Genomic DNA, 27,811 nt, shown 5'->3' on the forward strand with positions numbered 1-27,811 from the left:
AAACATGCATACATAATTAATGGATTGTTTTTAGTTGGAATTTCTTCTACATTTTTTTTTTTTCACTACTTGTTTGTGAAAACATTAAGGCAAAAGTAACATTCCCATAATGCTTGCAAATTTATAAAAAATTATGTTCCCTTAATGTTCATATAAGCAAAAAAAAAGTTCCCTTAATGTTTGTATAACTAAGAAAAAAGTTTAAAAAAACTTTTAAAACTAAAAATGTCAAAATCTTGGTCTACTTTTAAGACAAATTCATATTTTCGTCTTTTCTTGTTAAGTATTTTAAGTAGCTCAAGTACACATTCATCATTAGCTTACAAAAGAAAAAGAAAATAACCAATTAATTAATTTATTAGCACAATAATAATAATAATAATAATAATAATATCGTTCTTAGAACATTTTTAGTTGGTTGTTTATTTGGATTTTACTTCTTGTTTCAGATTATAAATTATTAAAATACAAAATGGAATGTTTCCTTAATGCTCGCATAAAAAAAAAAAAAAAAAACTTTAACACGCCATCTTGTTCTTATTTAAGTCAAATTCTTATTGTCTATTCTTGTTAAGTATTTTGAGTCAGAACATTATATTCCAGTAGAGGAACTCAAGTACACTTAGTACACTTACACCCAGATTCACAGACAAGGTTTAAGCCTAGTCCTAGACTAAAATGTAAGTTTGAGCTGTTTCAACTTTTTTTCTAAGGCACATTTCTAAAAATTACTTAAATGTCCTAATTGGACTATGGCTTAATCCTGGTTTAGGCTAAGCCCTGTCTGTGAAACCAGTGAGTGTGATTTCACCAAGTAAAACATGTTCCTGGATCAACATCCTTGTTGATCCTGGAACAACATTCCAATCAACCAATCAGAATTAAGATATAACTTTTCAGGAAATATCTGTTTTAGGCTTACAATCAAGGTTAGGTGCTTTTACACCCTTGTTAATCAGCTATCTTTTGCCACTGATTTTAGGAATAAATTATAGGTAGGTTTAGGGGTAGGGATTGGGTTAAGTCTATATTTTTGGACAGTTATGTTGATCCAGGATCATCAAAAGATGTTGATCCAGGAACATGTCTTACTTGGCAAAATCATGGCGACCCTGTGAAACCGGGCCTTAGTGTACTACTTACAGGTAATACACTTAAACTACTACTACTACTACTAACTAAAAATAAATAAATAAATAAATAAATAAATACATTAAAAAATGTTTTTAATTTTTTAGTTGTACGTCCATCTACTATTTGTTTGTTTGTTTGTTTTTGTAACTATTACTTATTTCAGAATGTTCATAAAACAGTAAAGTTCTCATAACATTTGCAAAATGAGAAAATAGAACATTTCCTCAACGTTCATATAACCAAGAAAAAAAATGTTTTGCAACATTTAAAAAGCATCTTGTTCTACTTTTAGGTCAAAGTCATATTTTCGTCTATTCTTAGGTATTATGAGTAACTCGAGTAAATGATCAAATGGAATATTCCCTAAATGTTCGCATAACCAAGACAAGAAGGCAATCTTGTTCTATTTTAATTCAATTTTAAATTTTCCTGTTTTCTTGTTATGTATTATGAGTCTGAATGCTCTATTCCATTAGAGTAACTTAATACACCCACACTACTTCATTATAAGCCTAAAAAAACCCCAAAATAAACAATAAAATATTAATAATAACAAAGAAAACCTTTACCCAACCTTATTAAGCCTGTCTTTAGATCTATTTCTACTTAATTTAACCCTTAAAAATGTCATTTTTCTCATTGTTTATCTAGTGCCACCACTAAAGGGTTTCCCAGTGGCCGCTGCATTCTCCCGGGGCTGACCTCTAAAGGTCATCATCGCCCGCTCACGCCTTCCCACGCTGCCCTGGACTGCCCTCCCTGCCGCCCACTCACCAGTCTGTCCAAGCTGGTGCCAGCTGCTGTGGTCGGCCTCTCTTCTGGGCTGTAGGGTCTGAAGCGATTGTTGAACACATCTGAGATCCCGCGGGCAGATCGGCCAATTCCAGTTGGTTTGGGATGACCACATCCCTGAAACACCTATAATTACCAAAGTGGGAATGCATCAGTCAGTGCAGTTCGGGTACAAAAACAGCTATTAAAAAAAAATTAAGAAGAATGAAGTGCAATGACAAGGAGATATTTTGCATTGAATTCTTTAATGTAGCAGGCAGTTTAAGCATTGTGTAAATGTTGAATGCAATGCAAGTCGATTGGATATAGTGAATGCATAAATGTTTACATTAATTTGTTCAGTGTTTACAGTTTGAGCTACATTTTAAACACTATATCCTGATTTGACAGGATCCCTAAAGCATCATACTTGACTATCCGAGTATGTGAATACCTACAATTTTAACTAGCTTTGTGCATGGTTAAATTTTGAAAGATGTCACAACCAGTGGCTGAGGATAATAAAATAAAATAAAATAAAATAAAATAAAATAAAATAAATATAAAAAAGCACAGAAAATGTGTTGGCAAACTATCATATTATTATATTTGAATTAGATTTTATTTTTTTATATTTTCTGTTTCATTTTTATGTTAGATATTTTATTTCAGTGAACACTTATTTCAGTTCATAAATATTATTGTTTTTTGTTTGTTTGCTTGTTTTTATTTTAGTTTCTACACAGAAATTATACAATAAAAGAAACTCAAGAAACAGTAAATAAATAAATAAATAAATACAATTATAAATAAATAAATAAACAAATGAACAAACTAATGAATGAATGAATAAATAAATAAATAAATATACATGACCAATACATTTTTAATAATGTTTCAAACAAAAAACAAGAAAATAACACCCATTTATGCAAACACATTAATTATAAAATTACTTAAGTCAGTTCAATAACAGTGTCAATATTGCAAAGTTAATCTATTATGAAATTAATTTGATAAAACGCTCTACAGAAGACAATGGTGTCATTATTCGGCTCAGTTCAATTCAACTCATTTTCTTTTTAGATTTTTTTTTTCTAATTTTATTTTATTTTATTTAAAGTTTTCTTTTCAACCAATGGTGTCGGGTACAGTCAAATTCATACTACAGTACATCTACATTTAGGCAAAATACCATTTTGATTTATTTAAGTGCCTAAATTCATGTTAACACTTGATAAACAACAACATAAAAAAAAAAACAACAAAAAAAAAAACAACATAATTTCAAGGATACTGACAATTAAGATTTTCAACAGGTCAGATCTAAGGCAAATATGTTAAAAAAAATGCATGGCACGAGAGAAATAATGCATGTTTTGAATTTACATGCTGACATCTCATAGCTGCAGTGAATCGTGGGTGAGTAGACAGTAGGCTGTAGTGTTCGAGCCCGGTCTCGGACTGTTTCTCCATCTGGGCTTAGCTTTCAATTTTGTTACGGGAAAGGATGTAGCTGATTTGTTGATTCTTGTCACATGACCAGCAGTGCACTTGCTGCGTTCTAAAAAGTTTAGATGTTTCTAATTTAATATTCCACCTGTTAAATTGTGTTTTATTAACGTCTACACCTACCCCAGCCTTAAACTTACCCTTTACAATAATGAAATACTAATTAATGTTGTACAGTATGACAAAAATTACGCTGTATTTATGTGCGCATGCCGAGTAGAGCCAAACGTATCCCTTCTAGCCTTAACCGCGCACATGCGTCATATCTGAGCTTTGCGTGTGTATCAGTCATTTTCATTTTTGACCACAGACATAATGTCAGCAAACAGCAGCATTATAAGTAAATAAAATGTAAATAAAGTACATTCAAAATATTTTTACCCTAAAGCTCCAAACTTGGTCCTAGAGGGCCGGTGTCCTTTAGAGTTTAGCTCCAACCCTAATTAAACACACTTGAACCAGCTAATCAAGCTCTTACTAGACACACTAGAAACTTCCAGATAGGTTTGTTAAGGCCAGGTGGAGCTAAACTGTGCAGGGCACTGGCCCTCCAGAATCTAGTTTGGAGACCCCTGTCCTACAGAGTTGTTACTTTGCACATGCTTTTTGATCATTACAAATAATAATGTAAAATTATTTTCTTAGAATAGGAGATATGCTGTCTCTCGCATCACATACATTATCAGTAGTTAAGTATGTGGCCTTGAAGAGGATCCTTTTTTTTCACTAATTTGGACTCGGTCTTGACTTGGACTCAAAACTTTTGGACTTGGACTTGACTTGGACTCAAACCTCTTTGGACTCGGTCTTGACTAGTCCTGGTGTTGTACTTGTCTTGGAATCGACAAAGCTGGACTTTACTACAGCTCTATGTGACAGTGATGGAACATTTTTATGCTACACCTGGCTCTTAGGGCAGGATGTTGTCTGCGCTCTGATGTTGGACAATTTGTCACTATGATTACCAGTCAAAGTCTAAGGCTGACATGTACACACTGATTTTCATGGTTTCTGTGCATTTTCAATCAGGTCCTGCATTCCAGAAGCTTTTAATGTAAAAGTGGAGAGCAGCATTCAAACGGCACCAAAACGGGTGTATTCTTTCATGCTTTTATTATTTTTATATTACTTTCATTGGAATCTGCGGCCATGTTTTATTTTGTGTCTTGGCCTCTGTGTGGAAGTCCATCAGGGAGACACAGCTTATTTCCCTGAATATCAAAGGTCATCCTGAAATCTTTGGTACCTGCGGTATGGCTTTACAACATTTTATGAGCAACATGCATATATCATCAACATTAGGACCAAATGTTTTCTACTCCTGCAAACTGTAAAACTATATGTTATACCATATATATATATATGTGTGTGTGTGTGTGTGTGTGTGTGTGTGTGTGTGTGTGTGTGTGTGTGTGTGTGTGTGTAAAAGAATATAAAGTTCACATTTCTAAAATCCATAAAAAATTTCCATTTCTAAGAAGAGACTGCAGATAATAATGTCAAAGTCATGTTCATTATTCTCACTAATTTGATTTAAAGGACTACAGTAAATATAATAAAGGATTTTGATTTCCTTCTGGTATGGAAAAACACATGGAATTGCATCAGCTTGAGAAGCTTCAATCTTGATATCTGTGTGTATGTGATCATGTTCCTGAATCAATGTGTGTGTGAGTGTGAGTGTGTGTGTGTGTGTGTGTGTGTGTGTGTGTGTGTGTGTGTGTGTGTGTGTGTGTGTGTGTGTGTGTGTGTGTGTGTGTGAGCAGATGCACCTTGGATGAAACTTGCATGCTGTTGTCCTGCATGGTCATAATGGCCTCTGAGATCTTTACATCTATCGGCTCCATGACGGACTCGATGTTGAAGGGCCCCTCCAGTCTGTCAGCCACCAGCAGCATGGCATCTGTCACAACAAGAGAACAGAAGCACATTCACATACAGGATCTGAGACCCACAACACACACACACATTGATACGTGACCCTCTCACCCATCTACATCCACAGAAAAGTATGATTTCATGTTTTTGCAGTCTAACACAATATGCATAAATATATATATATATATATATATATATATATATTATATATATATATATATATATATATATATATATATTATATATATATATATAAATATAAAACTGTACCTTTGAAATAACATGCACTGATTATCCACAATAATCAAAGAAAGTAAATTAAATTAATTTTAAGGTCATGTTGACTTTGATCTCGTGTTATCATTTACTTGAGAATGCTTTATTTGTTCAGAAAAAAAAGCAAAAAAAAACAAAACAAAACAAAAAACAAGCAATTTTATCAAAGCAATTCTAAGTCTAACACTTTTTCTTTGGAATAACATGCACTGATTGTCCACCATCTAAGACAGCAAATAAAGTCCATTTTAATTTCACATTGATTTTAAATAACAATGTCTGTTATGCAATCAAGCAAATTTGATTTTGTGAATAAAAAAAAAGAAAAACTTTATTCTCAATATCTGAGCTCTACAGATGACAATTAACTTTTATTATCCAAAACTAATGTAATAATGCACAAGCATACTAGTAAACTGGATGAAGTGTCCAACAGATGAACTCACAATAAATACAAGACTCAAAAGACCCTCAGAAAGAGCCATGGCTCAATACACATTAAACTTCCTGTTTTCCTTATCAACCCCTCTGAATTGTATATATGACTGTCACACGGGCATAAAAACATGTAATGCATTGATTCAATTAGTGTCAGCGAATTGATTTTACCCTTGAGGTTTTTCCCTCATGCTCATATTTTGAAATCTTGAGACATCATTTCTCTATAACATCCCTCGCAGCTAAACAAATGGAGAGTCATTATGCATTTCTGGCTGCGAAAGACAGTTTGTTAGAATAAGTAACACTGGCAAGGCAGTAATGTGTACATTTCCTTCAAAATCACTCTGGAAAATGGGAAGATGCCAAAGAAGCTTCTCGTGTGCGGTAATTAAACAATTGATTTGTCTCAGCTGCTGAAGATTGGTTGAAATTTTGCCTTTTTGTGTGTCTTTGTGTGTTTTCTGTCAGGCGAAGTGAGTGTTTTTCCGAATGTGTGTGTGTGTGTGTGTGTGTGTGTGTGTGTGTGTGTGTGTGTGTGTGTGTGTGTGTGAGTGTTTGAGGTACTTGGTAATATAACACAACACTGAAACTCATGTACCATAATATATTCATGACACTCCATGGTACTTTAATACCATGAGTTAACCTTGTCCAAAATACCATGGTAGCACTACAATACCCAAATTCAGTTGTATCCAAAGTACTGTATTGGTACTGCTGTATCCACAATACCATGGTAAAAATGTAAGTGGCATGGCACTTGATAACACAATGGTATTATTTGAAGCACTTTGGCACACTTTATTACCATTATCATCACAGTACTTATTTGTAATGGTCAAGTCCAATATTTTCTTATTAAATCCACCCTGAAAAATAAAAAAAATATATATAAATAAAAGCACATGAAGATGTGTTATTAAAAAAAAACTAATAGACTAATCTTTGCTGATGACAGCGCAATCCTCCATCACTCAAGACAATAAAAACATCAAAAAAGTTGCAATGGAGGAAACATAACACTTGCAAATTTCATCAAGCCACTTTTGAAGGTTATGCCGGCTTGGGAAATTTGCGAACAATCTTTTGCTGGCTTATGAAGTCTGAGTGTTGAGTCATAACTGGATGTCATTTATGTGTCAATCTCAATGTCCTGTGTGAAACTATTTAAGCAGAAAAAACACTGAAACATACAAATTAACCGTAGCTAGGAAACAAACTTTAGAAATAGTGGCTTTGCACAGAATTGCTTGAACAGTGAAGCTGAGGTGAACCGAGGTGAAAATAACACAAACAAATTATAATAAAAGACCTCTGAGGATGCATTCTGTATCTGGAACGGCCGATTTTGCACTACAGTTCTAATTTTCCCCAGAAGTAACTAAAAAGCAATTCACTTCGGTATGTGACAATCCTGGATCCAATTTCACAAGTTTTCATGCATTTATTTCGTTTAGGAACAATTATAGTAAAAGACCACTAAAAGCCTAAAAGTATCAGAGAGGTACTGAATACTTCTGTAATAGCAGGATCTGTCTGGAAAGCCTGCGGTGAAACCAGGTGCACACCAGAAAATTGTTTACTCGGACATCATATTTGAGAAGTAGCACATAACTTCATGGATGATAGCACAATAATACACCAAACCACCTGATTCCTGATGAATTTGCATAATGCAGAAAATGCTTCAAAATATGTTCAACCTTGATAGTACTGTCCTTGACATTACAGAGGTCTTGAAGTATAGGAAAATGACACATGAGAGGAGGCAGTGTGTCCACATCCCTGTGATTGGCCGATTACTGTACTTTTACCTACCTACCTGCCTTCAATTCAGAAGGGCTCATCCCTATGCTCTAGTCACTACAAAGGGTTTACCATCCAGAGTGAGGGCTTCGAAGGGATGAAGGATCAAACAATGGGTGATATATCCCATTTGGAACAAACACCTAGTTAGAAATTTAGCGAACTACCAGGATATCGTGGTGTAGTGAGTCAGCCCCAGTCCCATATTCAAAAAAATTGCTCCAACATGGTTAACTTAACTTAGGTCCTATTGTTGATTTTTCTGAAGTAAATAACGTTATGTGAATCATGACTATTCACAAGCTGTTTTATTTACGGTATAGGCTAATGCTTGGAAAGGATGTTTAAAGTTTTCAAGTCCATTCATTATTTGTAGCACACAAGCGACTTAATAATTGGAGCTTTGTGCTTTGTTACTACAAATCTCAGCATTCTGTCAATTTTATTATAAAATATAAACAATAAACATCTTTTACTCTCTTTAATTTATAGTGAGATAATTCGCTTCAGTTCTAGCTGCATATGAATCAATGATATTTTCCTCTTTAATATTTGCAGCACGAAATAAACAGGAATATTTGAAAGCATGTTGAAAAAAATCAGAACAATTTAATACAAACGAGTATCTCATGAATCGATCAATCATAGTTTATAAAAAAATTCAAAAGAATGACGGAAGCCACAGACTTTTTTTTTTTTTTTTTGGAGGAGCAGGTGGAATTTTCACATAAATTTCACGCAATATAACATGATTTTATTATCGTAATTTTTACTTTATTCTTAAAATATTTTGACATTGATCTTATTTATTAAGTTATTTTTCAACGTGGCACAAATATGCTGCCATATAGGCTACTGAATGCAAACACAATTTTGGCACAGCAGCCCAAAATACAAACAAAAAATAAATAAAAAGCAAAAAAAAAAAAAAAAAAAGTAAAAAATAGTGAGGGGATCAGTTCCAGCCCTACCTAATAAGTGATATAAGCGGCTGCATAGGGCCCCGTGGCCACCAAGGGGCCCCGTGTCAGGAGTTCAGACAGCAATCACGGGAGTAAGACGAGATGATGAAAGTGAAAGTGACGTGACATACAGCCAAGTATTGTGACCCACACTCAGAATTTGTGCTCTGCATTTAACACATCCAAAGTGCGCACACACACAGCAGTGAACACACATACACACCGTGAACAAACACCCGGAGCAGTGGGCAGCCATTTATGCTGTGGCGTCCGGGGAGCAGTTGGGGGTTCGGTGCCTTGCTCAAGGACACCTCAGTCGTGGTATTGAAGGTGGAGAGAGCGCTGCACATACACTCCCCCCACCTACAATTCCTGCCGGCCCGAGACTCGAACTTGCAACCCTTGGATTGCAAGTCCAACACTCTGACCGTTAGGCCACGACTTCCCCCAAAGAGTTTAAAATTTGCGATTTAATTTTTTTTTTTTTTTTTTTTTTTTAAATTGATGATGGAGATGCCAATATGAACTTGATACATAATGTCACTGAAAACTTTGTCCTCCTGTGTGACACCATATCCTGTTTTTAAACTCCACAGACAACTTTAATTAGTTGAAGGGCCAGAATAGTGTTTTACAAAAAAGTATTTTTAATGCATATTTGTCAACTACCCAAATATATATTTCCTATCCATATCTTGAAAGATAAATATACTGAGTAAAACAAATTGGTAAAACTTTACAATTAGGTAGGATATGTACATTGGGATAGGATGCGGGTGGTTAGGTGAAACTGTAGGTATGGGGGCCCCTTTTGAAAATCAGCTTAGGGCCCCAAAAACGCTAGGGCCAGCACTGGAGGGGATATTTCAAGCCTTTAGAGAGAAATACATCTTTACAGATTACATAATTTTTTTTTTCGATTTGAATTATTTCATTTTAAAATAGTAATTTGAAGCATTCTGTAGATACATTTATCAGGTCGGCAAAGCGCTCCAGCTCAAGACCAAGATGAAAGAAAGCACATCCTGTTTGTTTTCCTTATTTTACAAAAGCACAAGGTTTTGTTGATTTTGATATTGAGTGCACACAAATACAAGTAGACCCTTTGCTGTTCCCAATGATGTATAATCTTACCTTTATGAGCAAAAATTATGGCATATTTTTAAGTTTCCACTGTTATTAATAAAAAATGCAAGTGATCGCACTGGTGCCTCCATGTCCTGCAAAGCGCACTTTATTTTTCCTATCTGCACAAATGATTGGATATGCGCCTAACAGCACTAATTTACTGTATCTAAGTTAAATGTTTAAATTAATGCTGTGAAAAGTGTTTTATGTTTGTTTATTTTAGGCAAGTTGTGTTGGTTTAAGAAGGCTAAACTGATCAAACATAATGTTCAACTCACTGTTTTTTATTAAAAAAAATAAATAAAATAAAATGTAGACTGCCTTAAAAATAATTATCACAACACAATCACAAACAGGCTTATACTGATTTTCTCATCTTCCGGATTATACTTATCAATCCTGTTTTTATTATCATTATCATTCAAAAAGTGAATAAATTCAGAACAGGATTAGAATAAAATTCAATTTTAAATATGACAGATTTTTTCTACAACAGCAACAGTAGTATTTACAACAGTAAAACCACCATACCCTGTAAACTCAGTAATAATAATAATAATAATAATAATAATAATAATAATAATAATAATAATAATAATAATAATAATAATAATAATAATAATAATAATAATAATAATAATAATACAATTCAGTTTCTAATTCCAGAGTTAATAGGTGCAAAGAGATGCAACTTTTAAACTTTGAATGGTCTTTTCTGTTTTGTGTTTCTTTCTCAAAACTGCAAGGAATATGTCACAGTATATTGCTGTATTGATATTTTGAGCACAGCCCAATTTAAAGCCGTCCTCCATGTGACCCTTTTATTCTCTGAGCACCTGCCCCTACAAAGGTTTCTGCGCAGCCCTGAAACTGGTGGAGAATGACAGACTGATTATAAAATACTGTAAATCAAATCAACTCGGAAATCGCCACTTTCAAATAAATAAAAAGCACTTAAATTGACATTAAATCTGTGAGTGAGCCAGGTTTAGTGACCCTCCAGCTCTAAACAATGCTGCACAACACCTGCAGATGATCTATGATGAATGATGAAAAAGGTTTTTATTTAATATTAATTTAACTGAATTATTTAATATTAAATAATTTCTTAAATATTTTAATAAGATTAAATCATTCATAAATAATATAATAATACTAATAATGATAACTGTATTGTAGTATATAATATGTATTGTAGTAAAACATCAGGTTAAAACATACTGTATTATTGTTAATTTAAACACACTGTAGGAAATATTATGGTATTAGCTGCGTGTTTAATTTAACCAGAAGCTGTGTATAGATTAAATGGAAATGCAAAATTAATTTATACTGGACTAAAAATGTCAAACCTCGAGATGTGACATTGGCTCCTCATTTCAGGAGACCAGATGCTACTGATCCCTGCCATACCATCATAACGGCTCTTCTTCATATCAATATGATAATATTACATATACTGGGGTGCAGCGAAGAAATAAAATCAAACCTAGCCTGAAGTATTCCTTTCCACAGTGTATGATAATTTATTAATGAATGCCATATATAGAAGCTCATGCTGAATTGTTAATTATGGAAGCAGTTGAGTGAGAACAGATATCACATTGCAAAGTTCATTTAATGCACTTGGAAAAAGTCGTGACCAAAATTTACTTGCCTACTGTACATTATTCATTATCAGCCTCCACTTCCTCTTTGTTTTATTAAAAGGGCTCTAGTTTTCATTATCACGCTCTAATTCTGACGACAACGTAGGGACGGATTTTTTTTTTTCAGGTGATATTAGAAGGACAAAGATGGCAAGGTGCATGTGAACTATCCTTCCTCTCATCAACCAAATTACTCTTGAGCGGACCAGGGCACAAATCGATGGTGAAGGCAGGTGATTCACCAATCTCACAGTCATGTCATTAAACCTCTGTGTTATTAATTTGTGCTCACATGGAACCTATTACAGCAAACTGGATGATGGCATTGATCGGTATGAGCTTTCGATAAAAGCAGCGAGAGAAAAAGTATTTGATCTTTTCGGTAGGTCTTACCCTTTGGTTGAACTCATAAATGCCCCTGGAAGCAGGGCGTGATGGATACCGTGTTTCACTTATGAACAAAAGAGGGCGAGAAGTGCACACAAAAGGCTGATTTAAAACTTGATTGTCAATTAGAGGTGCATTGTGGGGTGGCTCATGGCGAACGAGCAACTACGGGGCATGGAAACCCAAAGCAATGGCACAGTAATAGCAAAAGCAATTAAACTTGGAGGGTTTTATTGGCATACTGTGCTATAATGTAGGTCAGTCCAACGTCAGTGACTCGCTGGAGAGAAACCATTTAGCTGCCATGTTGAATGAGATGAAAACACAAATGCTGCTTCAGGGGAAACTCAATCCTGTAATATGATGGACGTGTAATGCTCTCACATGTCTGTAATGCAGAGTGAAAATGGATGTAAACTAAGATTCACTCAAATCTAAATGGTCAATTTTTCACATCAGCACAAACCTGTAATGCCATGAAAAAACATAATTTTAAAAAAGCAGTTTTTTTTTTTTTTTTGCTCAAATTTTCCTTCTTCTGTAATACAAAATATATCTTTCTTATTATCTGTATTAATAAAAATCATAAGCAAGCTAAAGTCGTAAGTAAGATTAGAATTAATGCATCAAAACAAATAATGTTGAATATAATAAAACAAAGATGTCTGGATATACAGTACAGTAAATAGTTCCTGTGGATTTTTGCAGTTTTCATCTGCGTTAAATTAACCTAGAAGTGAAATACTAATGAATTTGAGGGTTATTATGGAAGCCACTAAAAAAAATGATAAATAAATAAAAAAAGTCAATTGCAAACATTTTATGTAAATTTGACTATAGCTCACAATGTGATATTACTTATTTTAAACTTCATATAACAATTACCTGTTTTGTTCTTTACTCTGAGGTGAATAATGCTTCCATACTGTTGGCAATGAATTTACCTATATGCTGAAAATAAAATAAAATTATGCAAACATCTTGCTGCATCAGAAGTGCTTGTTTTTTAGTAAATTCTTTTAATGCAATGTATGCAAACTGAGATGTGGCATACAGTTACAATCCATAGGCTCAAATTTCACTCCATGTCTCTGTGCAGTAATTAAAAAACACAATTCCATAGACTCTAACAACTTTCTTCTTTCTTTCCTCCAATATCCCCTTAAGCTATAGACAGTGAGTGTGCTAAATATAAGAGCGCTATGATCGGTATTAATTAATTTTATGCATTAGCTCCCCCAAACAGATTCAAATTCAAAGACAGAATGACAAAGCTACAAGTATATGACACTTAATAAAAGTGCTTCCTTTTTGAGTGTGTCCTTTAAGGCTTGAAGTGTGGTCTGGGGAGGAGGGAGTTTAATCACGAGTCTTTCCAATGTGTGTGAATGGACCTGCAGTGGCTGCCACTCTCTGTTTGGACCTCGGCCTTTGAAGAGCACTTCTGTTTGTTTACTCTGAGGACTCAAATTGCCCGTGATGCTTGGTTAGATTTCCATCAGGAGCTCACTGGAGGTCAGAGCTGAGGTCTCGCTGGAGACGGTGAAGTCTGGGGCTGCTGTGGCAATCTGAGAGCAGCGATTACATTCAGGTGCTGCTCTAGAAGCCAGCAAGCATATAAAGACTGAAGATACAGCTCTACATTAAGGGTTTGATGGCTTAAGGTGGACATATCATGAACTAACTAAATATTATTTTGAAATATCAAGATTTTTCAGATATACTCAACATTATTCAGTTGCCAAAGCAAAATTATCTATCTATCTATCTATCTATCTATCTATCTATCTATCTATCTATCTATCTATCTATCTATCTATCTATCTATCTATCTATCTATCTATCTATCTATCTATCTATCTATCTATCTATCTATCTATCTATCTATCTATCTATCTATCTATCTATCTATCAAATCTGTTGTTTTTTTAAACCCAAATTCTTGGTTGAGCCTTCTGGGTCATTCATTCATTCATTCATTCATTCATTCATTCATTCATTCATTCATTCATTTTTCAGTGTTTGGGTAATTTTTGGTTAACCCAGCTTCTGGTCAAATGTAACAACCCAGAGTTTTGATAGTTTTAATGTTACCCAGCTTCTGAGTCAGACAAAAGAACCCATTGTTTGGGTAGTTTTTGTGTTACTCGGATCGTGGGTCAGACGTTCAGGAGAGAGCAGTTCAGATTTCATTTATAAAGATACAGAATATAAATACTTTGCATGTTAAAATATGTCCGCAGAGCTGTTTACTGTTTGTTCTGTCTGTCTATCTATGTACATGCATATCGTTTATACACATATAACATATTTATATATTTTGTTATGTATTTATTTTTACAAATAAATGCAATCTTGGTGAGCAGATAAGACCTTTTCGAAAAAAATAAATAAAAATAAAATAAAAAAAAATATATATATATATATATATATATATATATATATATATATATTAGGGCTGTCAAATGATTAACCACGATTAATCACATCCAAAATAAAAGTTTTGTTTACATAATATATGTATGTGTACAGGGTATATTTATTATGTATATATAAATACACACACACATAAATTATATATTTAGAAAATATTTACATGTATATACATTTATATATTATATTCTTATATTTTATATTATATATAAATATATTTAATATATAAACATAACATATTCTTCTTAAATATATACATGCATGTGTGTGTATTTATATATACATAATAAATATACACAGTATACACACATATATTATGTAAACAAAACTTTTATTTTGGATGTGATTAATCGTGATTAATCATTTGACAGCCCTGATATATATCTGAATATATATATATATATATATATATATATAGTAGATATATATATATATATATAAATATATATATATATAGATATATATATATATATATATATATATATACACACACACACACATTTACCCACCCCCAACTTATATATACTTAGAGAAAATAAAACAACTGTTAGTCTTTGATAAACAAGCCAACTGATCCATATTTGGGTGAAAATAACAAAAAACGAGTTCTTGTTTTTATGCATTTTTTTTAGCATATTGTTTTTCTAATTACAAAATAAGATGCTATTTTCAATCATACACATTGCTTTGATAAAACAAAATGCTTCTTGTAATGCCTCTTGCACTTTTTTATCCTTAATGGCCAAGTAAATATTATTCATTTAATCTGCCAAAGCTGAAACGTCCTGCACCATTTTATAATCGTTAAAAGCTACAGCAAAAGCAAAGGGATTTCTTTTTCTTCAGATGGAAAAGAAAAAAAAAATGCCCACCACCATCAAGGTTATTATTTTTTCTTCCTTCTGGCAAAAATAAAATGTTCAGGGTAAAGATAAAAATGAGGATAAGAGATGGAGGTTGAGGGAGGCTAGGGCTCCATCAAGGGATTTCACGGACAGGAAGTGTTAAGTACACAGGGCAAACCTCTCGGCATGAACTGTTGCACAGAAATGACGGGTCTCCAGCATGGACTCAGAATTGATGGCTTTCATTTGCTGGGAAACATCGGTTGAACAGCCGAGCAATGGTCCATCAACATTTGTACAAAGTGTTAAGTTGGGGAAGATCAAGCTGTTCTGTTTACACAAATAAGTGAATATTGAATTCTTAAACGAACAGTTTACACATTCCACACAAGCTATTTCAATAGATCTGATTTATCAGTCACAATATATTTTACATAGTGATTACAATAAACCTCAAAATTGGTTAAAATTACCAAAAGATTAGCTAGTTTACCTATAATTCCTATTGTATCATTTGCCGCATGAATTTCTAAGGCCTCTAAATAATCAAACAAAACAAAACCTGTTGCACACAATCTACTACATGCCCTCTGTCATGAGATTTATAGTTTAGACATTGGACAATATAAAGTGATAACTGATAACTGCATGCATTTTATGCAATGCTGGCTAAAGATCTCATTGATTTACATTACAAGCTTTTAGCATTACACTTTTGGCCATATTAATATCAGCATCCAAAAGATCTTCTTCTTCTTCTTAGTTTAGGCTTCTGAATAAAATTGAGGTGTTTCTCCATATTCTCACTTTACCATACTATATGAGCCATAAAAGCCTTATGTATCAAATATAATAAACAACATAACACCAATCAAGTATTTTTGTTTGTATCAGATGTTACATCAACAAAGCATATCAATTACTGTCATCATTTTCCACTTTATTATGAACTTGCACTTCTCAAAAAAAGAACAATTTGGACTGTGCCAGATGAACCTCAACAGACTGCATCCCAGAAATGATCTACTGTTAATTTGACCCACTTCAAAGTAACTTTAAGATTCACAAACTGAGCCTTAGATGATTTAATTTGTTGATTTGGACAGACTGTAGTGGATTTTATTCAACAAACTTAATATGAGCCAAACATCAGCTGAAAAGTTGTGACGGTGTAATTGAAGTAATTGCTTCCTAACCAAATGCAGAAGCAAAGAAGCACAGCTGCTCCATTCATCACATTCAAACACAGAAGATTTGACGTCAAAGTGCTCAAAACCGTAGTTGTGAGTGTTTCTAAAATGTGTGTCTAAGAAAACAAGCCATTGCAGAATGTCACAGTTGGAGTTCTTGATGGCACATCAGTGCAGATAAGCGACTTTTGATATGTCACATCTTTCTGACTAAATGCAGGGTTTGTACTTTGTATGATTCGCTGAAAATGAAATAAGGCTTCACTGTAGTGTTTCTAAGAAACTGCAAACACAAGCAGCCCAGCGATCGGACACCTGCTGTAATGAAAGCAGAGGTGTAAAAGCATTTTTATGAGAAGCACAGATCCTGACATAGAGATTCTGTTCTAGTGTGCTTGTTTTGGGTGGAAACACCCATCAGATCCATGCTAGCGTAGCATGTTTAAATCAACCCTGACAGATATATAAACATTCCTTGGAAGGAATGTGTAAAGGCGTTAAAAGACAGCAGAAAAGAAGTCGGAGAAGCTTGAAACAGACCCCAGCCTCAGATATTAAAATGTTAAAATGTTCATACTTAAATGATTACTGTTTCTGTTAAAGTCCACAGCTTCCACAGTAATTCAGAATGCTCTCCCATTTTATATATATAAATATATATATATATATATATATATATATATATATATATATATATATATATATATATATATATATATATATAATAATAAACAAACATCCTGTCATTATTGGTAGCTCACAAAAGCATTTCCTGCTTATAATTCACCCCCAAAATAAATGGAAAAAATAATTAGATTTTTGCATAAAGAAAAATAAGTTTATTTTGAGAATAAGATTATTATTATTATTATTATTATTATTATTATTATTTCCTTTGTGCATTGTGACAGTATTTTTATGACTATATTAAGGCCTATTCACTCCAGAAGCAAAATGATCAAGCAAAACAAATCAGACATGGATGTTCTATTAACAACAAATATTTGTCAGGCTGAACAAAAAGTACATTTATGCCAGTTCAATAGATGCAATTCAAAGAGATATGTGGAGCTGCAGCAGCTCTAATTATGTGACAATGTTTGTGTATTATTGAAAAAAAAATAAAAATAAAAAAATAAAAAACAGCCTATTCTTGGAAATAAAACACCTCACTTGCATTTAATATTACTGGTAAATATTAATATATTTTTTCTTCAGCAGTACCATATTAAATTAGATTTTTCTTCGCATTATAACATTTATCAGTTTTCATGAAAATAATGTCACAATGCAAAATAATAGTTATATTATTATAATTTTGTTAAAAAATACAAAAATAAAATACTTTTTTTTTCTTTTATTTATTCATTATTTTTTTTATTTAGTTAAATATAATATTAATAGTAATATTCATTCATTCATTCATTCATTCCGTGTAAATTAATCTATGATAAGACAATTTTAGGGTCCATTTTTGCAAGATACGACAAAACAAGTTGTCTGATATTTTAATATTAAATTTAGCACAATAACAAATGGTTAAACCTGAGGTGTTCTTGACAAGTTTGTTGATATTCACCTTCTCGTTCTATTTCGCTCATATCAGAAAAAGCTGCATGTCTACGGGCCATAAGCAGGTGTCTAATACAACAGAAGATCTCAGCATCTCCAGTCGTCTATTCTCTGAGGATTACATGGGGTGCTGAACGTGGGATTTGCTGTTTATTGTCAGTCTGCATATAAAGGAGCGTGTGGGAGGCTGCTGGATCCCGGCAGGAATAATTAGTCTCTTAAAATGATGGAGCTGTCTTTATCGGCCAAGGACAATTTAGACTTCATCATGAAATAATTACAGAAAGGATCATCAAATACTGTGAACGCTCAGTCGCATTTACTCACAGGTACTGCTAAACGGAGCGGGAATAAAGAATTACAGTGTGAGTCTCTACAGAGTGAGTTTAAGTTGGTAAATATATTACAACCTGGGAAGTAAACCTCTCCTTTTCTCCCATGATGACCGGTTGTTGACTTCAGTACAGAAATAGCATGCATGCTTTCAGAGGATTCAAATACATTGAATTCAAAGCATTGTGTTTTTCCTTTGCAAATTCCATGAACATATAACTGCAATATTGTTTGCTGAAACTGTTATAGACATTAATGGCTGAATGTCTGGAGCCTGATGGGTTTCAGTGTGACTTCATACTCAGACCACAGCGACAGATCATATGCTTATTAATGGTAATAGCCACTTGAATTGATAATAAACATCTATAAACATATATAAATTAGATAGCTGAAAGATCTGTCTCATGTTCATTGTGAAGCATAAAGAGGTCAACAATATAAAAGGTGAAAAGATAAGCAGAAGGTATAACTGCTAATATTTTATTTTAGCATGGAGACACTACTATATATATTTTTGGAATATTTTGCATTTGTTTTTTACTATATTTATTACATTTTTATTTTTAGTAAAGTTGTACTTTTTTAAGTTATGTTTATGGATTTTTGGACCTTTTATTTTGAGAGTACAGGGGAGAGATGACAGGAAAGTATTGGGGTGGAGAGAGGGGAGCGGGATCAGCAAAGGACCTCGAGCCAGGATTCGAACTCGGGTCACTGTGAGCATAGTTGCGTTATATGTTGATGCACTAACCAAGAGGCTATTGGCGCCGACAAGTTGTATTAATTTTTTTTATTATTATTTTTTTTTTATTTTGTATTTTGTCATTTTAGTATTTTTGCAATGTCTATATAGTTTTTATCTATTTTGTGTCATTTTTTAAGTTACTTTCAATTAAAATGAGAAATTTTGTTTTGTTTTGTTTATATACAGTACATTGTAACCCTTACAGAAAATTCCAGAAATGCAACTTTATGATGAATCAGACAAATCATATGAATGCATTTGACAATCCAATATTATACACTGATATTATACACCTAGAACATGTGATATTACCAACAATAAGTGTTCAGTGCCTGAGTCTGAGATCATTAACAGAATTAATGCAATTTAACAGCATCCGAAAAGCCATTAAGGTGCTTGAATTTGCCAGACCTTTGGACTTTAGCAGTTATTGACTAATCAGACCCAATTTTCCGAGATCAAATGAAGACTTTGTTGAGGGCTTGCGAGTTGATGGACCTCGAAAATTAAATTCACCACAGAATATTCACACCGTTCTTAATTGGACAGTTGGTCTCACAAGTCAATGGAGAATCTGATAGCAGCATGGACAGTAATCGCCACACAGCTATTCATGCTTGGCCAGCTGTGGATAAAGTGCTACATTTTAATGATGGGATTGCTGCATCTCTTTCTCTAAAGCTCTCTGGAGCAATAGTTCAATTTGGGCTAATAAGATGTAAATGTATTGGGAAGACTAGCTTATGACTAGTGACTTGCTAGAAATAAAACAAAACACAAAGATGTTAATACACTTCTCATGCTGTGCTTGAACAAAGCAACAGAAAAAGAAACATATTTCATGTGTTGTTTTTTTTTTGTTTTTGTTTTTGTTTTTTTGTTTAACATGTACAAGGTGTGTGTTTGACCATGATAATAGAATTGAAGATATGAATGTATATATGAAAAGTAATGAAATAAGGGTTTTACATGCATTAAAATTAGCTTTTCATTTTAATTTGCTGGTTTGACAAGAGCTTATTTGGTCTTCAAAAGTGCTTAGTTAAGGACATTTTACATTAAATATATGAAACTTTAATTTAACCCAACAGCTGAGTTAGTTCATATTTGACGCAGTTAGTTTGAAACAACCCAGCATTTTTTTTAGAGTGAATGTCCTTAAATAAGTATGCATTTTTGCAGACAAAATAAGCTCATGTCAGTAATACAGTTTTTTTTTTTTTTTTTTTTTTTTTCTCAATGAACTAAATAACAATTCAACAGGTCAAGTCAAAATTATGTCTATTTGAGCTGGTACAGTACATACAGGAAATTTAGAGAAAGTATGGATACATATGATGTACTTAAAACATTACTTTTTATTAAGTACATGAATAATATAATATTACATAAAAGTAATAACAATAATGGGATTTCTGCTTCATTTTAAAATTGGACACCAAACAATGACACTCTTGATGTTAATATATATATATATATATATATATATATATATATATATATATATTTTTTTTTTTTTTTTTTTTCATCAAAAGTGTCATTGTCTCACATCTTCAGGCACACAAAAAAAACTGTGACAAACCTCTTTAACACAACATGTTCTTAGTTATAAAAGAAACTGAAAACAAAGCAGTTTCATCATTGTTTGAAGGTATTGGAAAGACCATTTGCTGCTAAATGTCTCTCATTAGCATTACTATTTGAATGAGAGAGTGTTTCAACAGCATGAACCGCAAGCACGCTGATTAAACCTTTCCTGCAAGAAAACATCAATTTTCCTGTTGGAACACAACAGCTACACACTAAAACAAAATTGCTCTAGAAAATGCAGATTATCACTGGCCAAAAATTATTACGCAAGCATTCACAGATCCATGATTTATTTTTCAAAGACACATTTAATGTGTTTTTAACAACACAACATTGCACAACAGGCCAAATTAGGCCAATATATGATCCTCTGCACAAACACTGCTGTTGAATTTCTATTCATAATGCATTTTCAGTTATTTTCAACACTGGAATACAGTTCATGATGTTCCATTAAACGGCTAACACTCAGTAGCTGCACGATGGCCACAAAGGTGAGCCACAGCTCCCTATGATAAAAGCTAGCGTGTTTGTGTTAACTTAACCCTGTGTGGCTCCACAATGAAACATGACACTGAGAGGGAGGTGAACGCAAACAGTCATTAAGATCTGTTTACCAAGACACTCCTGTGGACTGAAGCCAATAACAGGCGAGTCAAGATGCCCAGACTCTAATTCATATGACAAATATCAATCTCATATATTACACAGACTGATGTTTTTTTTATTCAAAGTTTAAAAGGGATTTCAATTGCTTTATATTTTCTACAGTCTTGACCAGGCATGTGCAAACTCAGTCCTGGAGGGCCACTGGAGTTTGCTCCAGACTTCATAAAACTCACCTGCCTGTCGCCTTCTATTAATCCTGAAGACACTGATATTATAATAATTCACAATGTAGGTAGAGTGCCACAATCAATCAATCAATCAATCAATCAATAGTTAAATAAAAGTTTTCAATACAAATTAGCACAAGTCATGCTGGGATACCAAACAGCAACCAAGGGAGACGCCAAAGATCATTAAATCACCTGCCTTTACTACTATACCGATCCATTGAGAATCACTAAATCTCTGACCAAAGCATAATCAGCGTTCATTATAAAACACTCTTGCTTTTAAGAGAAATAAAAGCTGAAAAGAATAATTTTACTATTCTCTCTGCAATCGCTGATGAAATCGGCTATGTTTTCTCTGCATTAGTGCTATAGTTTACCCACCCAAAAATGAAAATTTTGTCATCATTTACTCACCCTCATGGTCCAAAAGAGTACAGTATATGTAGGCCTAACACATTTTATGTTGAATCAAACAAAATATTTCTTGCTGAAGCAACTTTTTATCATGTCTGTTTGATGCCTTGCACAACAATGACTTTAAATTATGTTTTGGATGAATTTTGTGCATAACAATGTGATTAATCGCTGAATTCATTGTTGTTAATTGTGATTTAAAAATTGTACTCGTTGCGTGTGTATAATACTGGGGATGTCCCTGACTAAAAAAAAATCTGTTCGACTAGTAGTCGTTCATTTGTAGCATTAGTCGACTAATCGGACGTAAACCATTTAAATCATAATACCGAGCCTTTAACTGCATACATTGCCGAATAAGCACTCAAGCACAAGTGTAAAGCTTGCCACAACACACCAGCAGAAGTAATGATTATGAATGTGTCAGGGAAAAACAGTAAGGAGGCTGCATTAACATTTTAATAATTCATTGATAAACTAGTGATTTCTTTGTTTTTGGTTTAAGAGATGAAGTCGGCGACACTGACTCATCATCTCCGCAGTAGTGATGCGCCTGTATGCATGTTTCATACGGATTACATAATCTGAGAATATTTGTTTTCCATTTGAATTGATTCATTTGAAAGTAGACATATCGCTAGATATATTTGTAATGTCTGTAAGGCAAAGATATACACATAGCTTGGTGCTCAAGTTTACAGAGACAGGCGGCAGAAAACATGCCTTGTTTGCTTTCATTATTTTACAAAAGCGCGTTTTGTTGTTATTGTGAGTGCACACAAACAAACGTAGCGTCTTTACAGATTGGAAAGAATCATTACTCTTATCTGTATGAGTATTTTAAGAGCAAGTGACTGCACCAGTGCCTCCATCTGTCCTGCAGTGAGCTGCTGTTCAGCTGGTGACGTGTTCTACACCAGACGCGACAGCTGTCGCGCCGATCACATCCGGTGTAGACAGAGAATTAAACAGCACACATTTCTCTGGGTTAACATTAGATTGAGTGGCCATGTAAAGTTGCTAATACTTTTCAGATGATAAGCCATATTTGAGGTCGATCATGATGTTTGGATGTCCTGCCTGACGTAACTAGCCTATATTACCACATACACCAGCCATTAACGATCTGTTAGTCATGGACTGCGTGAGTTCGTCTGTGGATTTTTTTATTTCTTTTTTTTCTGCAACTAAGCGACTAACAAAATTTTGGTCGACAAAGCCTCTTAAGGTCGACTAACGGTTAGTCGACTATTAGGGGGCAGCCCTAATACATATATACACACACATATGTGTGTGCGCATGTGTTTTGTATAAGTAAATAACTGTTTTTTTTTAAATAAATGAATGCTTCAATTCAGCAGAATGTTTTATTATTATACATTTTTATTATTTTTTTATTATCCAATGATAAGAACCACAGCTGCATATTTTAATATATATTCAAATAGAAAGCGATTATTTAAAATTGTAATTATAAATAACAATATTTTAGTTTTTATTGTATTTTTGATCAAATAAATGCAGTCTTGGTTAGTAGAAGAGACTTCAAAAACATTGTTGGTATATCTTATCTTAGATTTTGTGCATACTATTAAATGCATTTTACCAGCTGTTAGGTAAGGTATTTTCCTTCTAGACCTTATGGTACAAAAGTTATTAGCATAAACATGAGTTAAAAGTGGTTGTGATGTGGTTTGAATTAAAGACACAAAATTTGCTATGGTGACCAGTCAGACTCTCTTCTATCTGGGTGCCAAATTTCATTACATTCCTGCAGTCAGTTCTATGGGATGCCATAGACTTCCAGAGCGGAAGAAGAAGAAGAAGAAGAAGATGATGATGAAGAAGAAGGTTAACGATACAATAGGTGCCATTGAAGATTAGGTGTTTGTGATCTAATAATAATAATGTTCAATATTCAATACCCAACGTTCAATATTACCAGTATTGTAACACTTTTTATGCAATGTTGTTTCAAGGAACCAAAAAGCAATCACATAATTTCTAGCTGTGATTTTTTTGTGTGTATGTGCATGTGATCATATGATGGTTGACAGATGCTGTCACTCCCTGGCAAAATATTACAATGGTTATCATGCATCCTCCCCAGTAATATGAGCAGTAATAAGAGACTTTCCCAACTGTAAGCTGCACTTCAAGTCCAACTCTCTCTCAAAACACATTCCCTCTGTGCTCCTCTCCAGACTGAGCGGGTCTTTTCCAATGTGGAGAGAGAGGAGCTGGTTATACCCTACAGCACCACTTCAGGGACCAGGCATTTGTAAAAAAAAAAATCATTTACAAAGTGTATTTTCATAACGGCATATGTATTCATGCCTATAGTAAAGAAAACGACATATATATAACCAGCCTATACTCCTGCAAATAAGCTTAATATCTTCAGAATTGATCAAAATAGTGGTTATAAACCAGGGTTGTTATAGTTAAAATCTGTGTAAGGCAATATTAAATATTTGTTCTGAGTCACACCACAGAAAAATGTGTTATTAACCACCCAGTCAAATCTGAAAAGAAAAGAAAAAATAAAGTAAATAAAATAAGGTTTGAAAGTCTTGATAAAAATGAGCAGTATTCTCTACTCTCAACCACTGGGGGCGTTCGCTATTGGTGCTGAAACCACTCCCACTCACAGGATAGCTGCTGTCTCTCTCAACTGTCAAATACCGCTACAACCTGAATGAATGAATTTCTCTAACTTAACGGCAACATTAGCAAAATGTTCTTACAACATACTTTATTTTTGAACAAGAATTGTTTGGACTAGATTTTTGACCATCTTTAATCAAAATGCAAATGTTGACTTAGCTCCTAAAACAACCTGAGTAACAAAGCATAAGCTGTAGAAACTCTCAGTGAGGGTTTGACTTCATAAAACAGTAGCACGATCTACAAAATGGCATCTTTCATAATAACAAACCGCAGGAGGAATCATACCCACTCAGTCAAGCAGCGGTGAGACGTGTCTATGAAACAACAGCCGCGTTTCTGAGTTCGTATTTCGGTCCTCTGCTGTTTTATCTGTCAGACAGGGGTTCAGGATCTGGTTTGTACCTGTCATGTCTGTCACCATTTACCATCTGTGACTCAATCACTTGGAAGAGGAAGAGGACAGAGATACACCAGCCAAGAGTGAGTGTGTTTCAACATCGGAGGTGAAAGTGATAGATACAGTAGTTTTAGAAGAAACACGGCCCTTAAATAGAGCTTAAATGTGCTGAGAGGACAGACAACAGACTCCACTGAGACTTCAACACACTCTCAATGACAGTCTCGCTCTATCTGTCTCACTCTTTGTTTATTATGGGCTGGCAGACACAAAATCAAAATTGGTCTTATTGGGAATGATTCTTCATACATGCTATTGTAAAGAAAATAACCTTTTCTGAAACAGCTTTTCTATTCTATTCATTATTAAGGCCCATGCAGGAGGGAAATAATAATTTCAGACAATAATTGTGTAGCTTCATTTTCACAATATATCTATCTATCTATCTATCTATCTATCTATCTATCTATCTATCTATCTATCTATCTATCTATCTATCTATCTATCTATCTATCTATCTATCTATCTATCGATCTATCTATCTCTCATCTATCTATCTCGGGGCTGTCTGTCTATCTATTGTAAAGTAATCAAATTAGCGATGTCAATCTACTTGTGTACAGTATATATGGCTTTATAATGAAAACTTATTATTGTATTATTATTATTATTATTATTATATTATTATTATTATTATTATTTCTATCTAATGTCTGTCTATCTATTTTAAATGTATTGGAATTAAGTAAATGTTAATATTGATAAGGAAATGTATATATTTGTATTGTAAATATGGTCAGATAACTTGATAGATAGATAGATAGATAGATAGATAGATAGATAGATAGATAGATAGATAGATAGATAGATAGATAGATAGATAGATAGATAGATAGAGTAAAGGTTAAAAATGCAAAATAAACGTAAAGATAAAAGTAATAAGAAAGAAAGAAAGAAAGAAAGAAAGAAAGAAAGAAAGAAAAAATCTTGCTAGTGTATATATAGCTTTATATATGTATATTATTTATAAATATGTAACATTTAATATGTAATACTTTTTTTGGTTTATTCACCTAAATTATATACTTGTATTGTACTGTACATACTCTCTGGTACTGAAGCAAACAAACAAACAATTAAATATGGTTAAAATTGCAATATAAAACTAAAAAAATGCTATCCTATGACAAGCTATGATCACTTGCATTACTCAAATAATTAATAAAATAATTCATTTTTCACAAACCAAACAATAATTGCTTTGACTGATGGTCACTAATGGACATGAAATAATTTCCTCTCATTTGTCCAAGGCAGAAGGGATGTCGGGTGGCACATGTGTACATCTGCAGCTCCACAGCAGACAGCTGGATATGTCGTTATGGAGACGGCCACCGATGGCAATGGCCCGGCTGACATTGTCACATTAGAGCTTGTCGGGCATCATAGCTGTCACTCACAGGAATTATGAGGACTAATTACCTCCACTCAAAACTGTGACAGTAGCACTGTACTTTTGCATTTGTTATCTCAAATCACATAAGAACATCTGATGCATGACTTACTTCATACTTAAAGGGGTCATGAACTGTCAAATCGAAATTCCCTTGATCTTTTGACATATTATACTATACAATAATTTTGCTACAGAAACATCCAGTTTCGGAACTCAAATCTTTCTCATTAGTCTTTAAACAGATTATATCAAAGCCATTCTGCCAAAAGGACAAGTTGTGGAATGTGCCACTTTATGACCATCGCTGCAGAAGAAGATCAACGCCTCCTTCTACATTGCTGCCTGTTTAGCCCCGCCCACTTATTCACGCATGTAGTGGGTAAGTCTAAAAAATCAAAAAGTCTAAAGAAATCAAATGATAAAGATGGCTCCGAAGACAACAAGACACGGTGTTTCTAATGACGTTCCAGACCATGTCCATAAGAACCTGGTCATTTGTTTACTTCATTTGACCAGGGATTTGTTTACAATCAAGGCACAATTCGATACAGGATTTTCCGAAATATTGAAACTAAAAGACAATGCTGTGCTGACTATTTTGGATCCGACATTAATGTCGCACCACACAAGTAACTGTTTTTTATTACATGGTCACTATTGCTTTATCTGTAATTAAAGATCATTTGATATGTACTGAGTACTTATGGATTTTCAACCTAAATCACATAAGCGTCCATCTGTGAAAGTTGTAGGCTGTCAAACATACACAACTGTTAGCCAATCATAGCAATGGGTGTTTACTTCCGAGTCTACTAATCTGCCACACCTATTCAAAAAGAGTGTTCCAATGAGGTGGGACAGAAAATAGCCTATTACTTATAAAATATGAAGTTTTTTTTTTTTTTTTTTTTTGATGTAAAAATCTTGAGAACATTAAAAAAATAAATAAATAAAAAAATAAAAAAATAAGGCAGTTCATGACCCCTTTAAGTGAGAGAGAAAAAATGACTCATTAAAAAAAAAAAAAAAATAAAAACTAAAACAAACAAAAAAAACCTTCTTAGAAAGTGTTGCACATCTCCAGGGAGTTCTAAGCGTTATCTAACTGCTAAATGCAGCTTTTCAGTCGAGTAACTCACAGATAGGATACACAAACTTTAAACTTTTTGGGACAAGAATATTTCCTCTAAAAAACAGATACAGAAAATGAAATTCACTGTTGAATGTTACAAAACCAGAGCAGATGCATTTAGATACGAGCCATTATGACTTTGTTTAGGATAATGCAAATATAATATAAGAGACAAGTTATCTCTATTTTGTTCAAAATAAATTAAAAATCAACTGAAAAAAAGAAAAAAAATATAATAATAAAGGTTA

The 27,811-nt window shown here is 33.4% G+C and overlaps 1 pseudogene; it reads right to left on the minus strand.

Annotated features, from left to right (window-relative positions):
• LOC109065683 overlaps positions 1 to 27,811 on the minus strand; it is a 196,628-nt pseudogene that overhangs the window by 33,960 nt on the left and 134,857 nt on the right.

This window comes from Cyprinus carpio, chromosome A1, assembly GCF_018340385.1.
Source record: "Cyprinus carpio isolate SPL01 chromosome A1, ASM1834038v1, whole genome shotgun sequence".
NCBI classification, from domain to species: Eukaryota; Metazoa; Chordata; class Actinopteri; order Cypriniformes; family Cyprinidae; genus Cyprinus; species Cyprinus carpio.